Raw genomic sequence first — 7,185 nt, 5'->3', positions numbered from 1 at the left:
ACATAGGATTGAATAGCAAGCTTACTATTCATCCATAAAATTTGGATTTTGGGACATGAACGAAATAAATGAATGTCATCTTCATCATTTTGACAGAAGGACATGAGAAGCTACACACAATCCGTTCTGTAGCTAGACTAAAGCTAAGAGAAAGAGTATCATAACTGACTTTCCATAAGAATAATTTCCATTTAGGCTGAATACTGAGATGCCAGATCAACTTATAAAGGAGAGAAATATGTTGTTGATTAGCATCTTGGTTCTAATCAGTCGCTTTTAGTAGTATACGAACCAGAATTATGTTTGTTCCACACCATAACATCTTGCTCATCATGTTGGGGAAGCTCCATGATTAAATATTCTAAGCATCCTTGAAGCAACAATATTTGTTGACCCTAAGTTTTGAAGATGACTTAACCACAAAAGACATACTTGTATTATTTCATGTGTGATGTTGCTAGGTTATTCATTAATGAACAAAGAGAATACTTGATCGAAGATTAAAAAAAGGAGAATTAATCAGGATCAAAGTGGAGATGTTTCTGAGATGAAGAATCAACTTTGGAATGAAGATTAGAATGCATTAGGATGTATTATATTCTTCATGTTAAGGTCGAGTAAAGGTATAATATGTTTGGTGTTGAATTCTCAAAAGGAACTTAGTTCTATTCCTATGACAGGAATAGACATTGGCACAGTTAGGAACTTTGGTTGGGAACTAACTTAGAAACATAATTAGGAACACCTCAACTGAATTAATGTTGAGCGCTTAATTTATGTTGAGCGTATAACAATAAAATAGGAATCTTAGTTAAGTTTGACCTAGATCCACTATTTTAGGAAAATAGTTAGGAAAAGATTTTAAATAGTTTCTTTTTAATTGAAAAAGATATTATTCTATTTTAAATTCTTATCTTTGCTTTTAAATAAATCAAACAATTTTCTTTTTTACTTAAATCTAATTTTCGAGTGTATTTAAAATAAATTGAAAACATATTCTTCTTAAATTAATTTATTTTTAAATGGTTTAATTATTCTCCAAGTAATTTCTAAACCACGTATTTTTTTTCTACTGCACATTCATGAAGGTACGAGTGAAGTTAAGAGATAAAAAATCGATATTTTAATGAATCAATATAAAATTTTCAAATGAAATCTAGGGAATCCGTTCAAGAGATGTTCTGATGAGCTAACCTCTCTTGGAAAAGAAATTACTTCTGATGAACGGGTATGAAAGGTCCTAAGGAGTCTTCCTAAGGATCGTTGGATGGCTAAGGTTACGGCCTTACAAGAAATTAAGGACTTGACGGAATTCAATCAGGAATAGCTTGTTGGTTCCCTTATGATTCACGAGCTACACTTGGACACTGAGAATGCTGACATGTCCAAAGAGAAGTCGATTCCCTTGAAAGTCGATTAAAGCGATGACTCGAAAACTGATGAAGAAGAATCCGCTCTTATAGTCCGAAATTCAAGAGAACTTTTAGGAACATGAAGAATGGAGACTATAAAGGTAAAAATAAGAAATACACTAACAAACCTGTTTGTCATAAGTGTGGCAGTTCCGATAATTTTATCAAGGAGTGTCCTCAATGGGAATAAGACAAAGGCAAAGGAAGGGAACGAAGCAAAGATAGAAAGGAATACAAGAGTTCCTATACCATATTTGATATGAAGAAAGCTATGGTTGTTGAATGAGGAGATATTGTCTCCAAGGAAGAAGATGATCCTCAACCTTGTGAAGAAACAGTAAACTTTTGTCTCATAGCTATTGACGATTTCGAATCTGACGAAGAGATTAAATCTCTTGAGGCAATATTAGACACTATTAAATCTCGTCTTAATTCTTTACGTAAAGAGCAATTATTTGATTTTATTGTTGATGATGTGAATGATTGCAAAGATGAGTCTACGAAACAGAAGTGAAGTGAAGTGAACATGCTTTATTAGTTGCAAAGGAACATATTTCTTGGCTTAAAAGTATTCGCGCTGATATTGAGAAAAGATTTTTTGAGTTGTTTGATAAAAATCTAAAGTTAAATGACAATTTCGAAACTGTCAAAAATGAGAACTATTTGCTCAGCCTTGAGTTATCTCAATTAAAAGAATTTGTTCCTAAGGTGAGTTCCTTTGACATTAAGTCGGTTCCCTTATAAAGTTTTAAATCTGAAATAAAAGAATTAAAAGATCAAGTCTCGTTTTTGGAAAATAGAAACAAAGAACTTGAAGGAGAACTAAACTTTGGTAGGAACAAGAAAAAAATTCTTCCCATTCCTAATTGGATTAAAAATCCACAAACAAAACATACTGAAGGTCTTGGTTTTAATCACAAAAAGAAACATGAGAAACCTAAAAAGATAGTTGATTTGCCAAGTGATGAAGTTTGTGTGTTTTGCGGGAACACGGGTCATTATAGGAACTCATGTCCTATAAGACTTGGTCTCTTTAACAAGAATTTGGAAGCAAGTAAATTAAATTGGAAAAACAAAACCTATTGTTCCTGAAGGAAAGGAACCCAAGAAAGATTGAGTTCCTAACTCTCACAATTAATTTTCTTGCAGGCCAGAGTGAGGGGGATTAATACATGGTACCTAGATAGTGGTTATTCTAAGCATATGACTGGAGATAAATCGAGATTTCTCTAACTCTCTGCCTATGATAGTGGAAGTGTGACTTTTAATGACAACATGAAAGGTAACATAGTTGCCATAGGTAAAGTTGGTAAGTCACTGTCACATTCCATAGATAATATTTTTCTAGTTGATGGATTAAATGCATGATTTGTTGAGTATCTACCAGTTCTGTGATAAGAAAAATTATGTGAAATTTAATAGTGATAAATGTTTGATCATTAACAAAAGCACAAGGGATGTTGTTTTGGAGGAACAAGGAAAGAGTACAGATATGTTGTGGATTTTAACTTTGTTCCCAAAAATAATTTGATATGCCTTAGTGTTATTGCTGGTGATCCTCTCTTGTGGCATATGCGTCTTGGACATGCTAGTTTTTCTTTGATTGACAAACTTCGATCAAAAGATCTAGTCTTGGGTCTACCTTCAATTAAGTTTCATATAGATCGCCTTTCTGATGCTTGTGCTAAAGGGAAGAATGTTATATCCTCTTTTAAATCAAAGAATGTTTTAAGTACCACGAGACCATTAGAATTGATTCATATGGACTTGTGTGAACCTATGAGGATTCAAAGTAGAAGTATGTGCTAGTTATTGTTGATGATTACTCTAGATTTACTTGGGTTATTTTGCTTTCTAGTAAGAATGAGACCTATGATGAGTTCCTTGTCTTTGCAAAGAGAGTTCAAAATTTGAGTGGTAAAAAACGATCCGATTATGGCAATGAATTTGAAAATTATAAATTTGATGACTTTAGTAGGGAACATGCCTTGGACCATAATTTTCCCGCCCCTAGGACACCTCAAGAAAATGGTGTTGTTGAAAAGGAAAAATAATACCTTAGAAGAAATGGCTAGAACAATATTGATAGCTAGTGGTCTTCCTATGACCTTTTGGGCCAAAGCCGTGAACATTGCTTGTTATATTATAAATTGTGACATGTTGAGACCTTTATTAAATAAAACTCCTTATGAGCTATATTTTTGGTAAAAAGCCCAATATTGCATATTTCAGAACATTCGGATGTAAATGTTTTGTTCATAATAATGGGAAACAGAATCTTGGAAAATTTGATGCTAGGAGTGATGAAGCTGTATTTCCAAGATACTCTTCAAGTAGCAAAGCTTATAGAATTTACAATAAAAGGACTATGTGTGTAGAATAAAGTGTGCATGTCATTTTTTATGAAACAGAGAAATTAATTAAATACAAGTACACAGGTTGATGATGACTTCAAGATAGATTTGGTAAAAAACCAAATTCTCAATGACAAGACTTTGGAAGAAGAAGAAGAATTCATGGGAACAAAGCCTAAGAAACAATATATTGTTCCTATTCCCAACAAAGAAGAAGAACTAGGTGAGGATACGCAAGTGAATGATTCCACTATTATAGAACCTGGTTTCCAAGAACAAGGAAGTGAAGATCACTACTACATTAAAAGGCAAAGGCAACACACAAAAATCATTGCAATAAGCCCAAAAGTCGTTGTAGTAGACCTATTGCGACGGTTTTGACCCGTTGCATTTAGAGGCATTGCAATAGGCCTAGTGCAACGACTTTTGGGACCTATTGCAACAGCTACCACAAAGCCGTTGCAATAGATGTAAAGAGTCGTTACGTCATCTATAAGGTCTATTGCAACGCCTCTATATCTATTGCAACACTATTCGATAGCTATTGCAACGACCCTAATATTCATATTGTGTCCCATTTTGGCTTCTATAGCAACGCCTCTGTATATATTGCAACACTATCATATAACTATTGCAACGCCTTTATGACAAAAAAAAAATCATTTTTTGTGGGGATATTGCAATGATTATTACTGTAACCTACCGAAAACCTATAATATTACAGCCAGGATATATATTAGTAACGATGCAACAAATGCAAAAATCCTCTTGAAATGCCAAAAATAATTGTCATATCCGTATTATAATTTCCAAAACTAATTAAATTAAAAGTATACATGACAAATCCTAATTAACGAAAATTAATGTACTTAATCAAACCCAACTAATAAATATTTGTTTTAGTACCACAAATACTTCTAATAAGTACATATATATAGATCATTTTCCTTCTAACCACCAAGTACCGCATCACTATAATATAGCTAACTAAATCTGGCCGATAGTATGTATAGTGAGACGTCTACGTTTGATCTCCTCCAGTTGGTTCATCATTCACCTAAAAATTCAAACATTGTAATAGTTAGTAAACGTACACCATCAACAACATAGAAAAAAAGAGAGAAAATTACAGTATTCCTTTTATGTTCTAATCTAGCATGAAGAGTATCTAAAGATAATTTATGTGAGGTATTGACTACAATAGAGATAGGATAAGAATGAGTGAATTGAATGGAAGGACCGGCCATGAAGACATTCAAAAAATACACACCTCTAACCTTATTACCAAAAGCAAGTTTCTTGTTGACAGAAGATAGATAAGTACAATTATGTTCATTAAAATGAGCATTAATCTTGCTATGAGCAACCAACTTTTCAATAGATAAGAGATTATATTTAAAGTTTGGTACCAACAACACATCATGTAAAAAAATACCAGCAAATAACACCACATCACCAATTTCAGACACATTATGATGATTACAATTCCAGAAGCTGTGAATGTCAAACTTGAAGACAAGTATCTGTTCTGCAATTATGAACTGCTGGCAGGAAAAAAAAGAAACAAAACATTCTCCTATAATCAAGAGGGGTGGTTTTTAGAAATTGAGAGTACCTTGATATAGCTTCTTATGATTTATGTATTTAGAACAGTGTTTATTTTCGCTACACTTCTTAACTGCAATACCAACGTGAGTTGCTATCAGATGATCAAATTTCACTAACTCGCTAATAGAAATCAATAATGTATTGTATATAAATCATTGTTATAATCCTCAGTTTATAAAAATAATGATTTCAGCTGCTCAGATAACATGTACTAACATATTTGAACCACCAGAGGTTGCTAATGATTAGGTTTCAAAATTTAGACTATAGCTGATATCATTTAGTCGTAGTTGTTTCCTTCTCCTTCACCAAGTTACATTTTCGACTAAAATAATTACTAAAAGGATGCAAGTTGAATGCAATGCTAGGTGTTGCTCTATATCTCTAATATTCCAAATATCTCCGGGGTCACTAAATTTGGTATTATTTCCTGTAGAATTTCCACCTTGATTTGTAAAATTTGTAATGTGGTACGAACTAAAATTGAATATTAATGAGGGTAATTTCTAAAACTCAACTAGTATAATTTTCTTTTACTAAAATAAATGAAATTGAATTTTATATTTTTATTCTTGCTCTACAGAGGTTAAAGATTACTCACTGTCACATGTTCCATTGATTGGATTCCACTGAAATTTCTTGCTGCAAAAGCACCGCTTCTGTCCTGCAACTACAGAATCAGGCAAGCATACCGAAGACTCTTTTGGACTCCAATCAAATGATCATGTATGATAAAGTAGGAAATCTATCACAATTTATTTAAAGATGATTGTGTGGAAGACTCTTTTGTTGACCTAAACTCCCTGTGTTACAAAATTTTCTCCTAATTATTGGTGGTGTTATTATATGTTTGAGTTACAAAATAAGTAAACGATGTGACTTCACTCATTCTACCTATGGTTGTAAGTACTTAATGGTTTCATGTTCATTGTTAAACCATGTATATATGTAATCTCACCTACATCATCAATTTCATCCGCAACGCTATAATAAGTAATAGGGGTATTCATATTTTCCATAAAAGACGGGAATTGAATGTTGTGGCAGACGTTCTGCCTAAACAAGGACTTCAGCGAAGGAACGACTTCATAGCCTGGTTACATTTTTCACCTTAATGATCCATGCCACCGAGACAAATCAGCAGGCCCTATTTTTTTGAATCTGTATGACAAGATTTATGTATTTCATCTTCCGCCCATAATAGAGGCACTATCTGTAGTATGTGGAAGATTGTAACTGACAATTGGGAATTGATGGTTATGGAATAAAGGAAAATAAAATTATCAAAAAAAAATCCACAATTTTTTTTAACTTGAATGAAATATGTTCATTTCAATTATTACAAAAAAATAGAGTTGCTGCTAATACACATAATAGAGGACAAATTCAAGTAGGAAAGTCTGGAATATAGCTTGAATTATTCACTTACAATGGTTTACGAATTCATGAGCTTCTTCTACCTTCTAACTTCAAGTTTCTCTCTCTTAGAGCTTTCCACAAACACTGGTGTGCCTATCAAAAACCCACTTTAGATACAAAAAATTATGAATTGCACATAGAACACATTGAAATTATATTAGAAATTTTCATTCAGAGGCTGAAAAATCTATTAACTGTTCACAAGCATTCCAAAACTACATATGCATTCGTCAATAATCTGCACCCTAATCTCATTTCCAAAAACTAGAATTTTCAGAAAATTAAAATCGCAATCCCTAATTAGAGAGCAAAATAACAAAAAGAAAACTCGAATCAAATGCTAAAAATCGACATAAAGAACCCTAAAAGTCTAATGCTAAACCACAATTCAA

General features: G+C 32.7%; 1 long non-coding RNA gene across 1 annotated transcript; it reads right to left on the bottom strand.

Moving 5' to 3' along the window:
• Positions 1–4,540: 4,540 nt before the first annotated feature.
• LOC125492603 (uncharacterized) lies at positions 4,541–6,077 on the bottom strand. Its single transcript, XR_007269249.2, has 3 exons — positions 5,976–6,077; positions 5,382–5,444; positions 4,541–4,823 (listed from the first exon to the last, which is right to left on the bottom strand). It is a non-coding gene; the product is annotated as an uncharacterized LOC125492603 (long non-coding RNA).
• Between the last annotated feature and the right edge of the window lie 1,108 nt (positions 6,078–7,185).

The sequence above is a fragment of the Beta vulgaris genome, chromosome 8 (assembly GCF_026745355.1).
Source record: "Beta vulgaris subsp. vulgaris cultivar EL10 chromosome 8, EL10.2, whole genome shotgun sequence".
Lineage (NCBI taxonomy): Eukaryota > Viridiplantae > Streptophyta > Magnoliopsida > Caryophyllales > Amaranthaceae > Beta > Beta vulgaris.
This window is presented reverse-complemented; position numbering and strand designations above follow the sequence as displayed.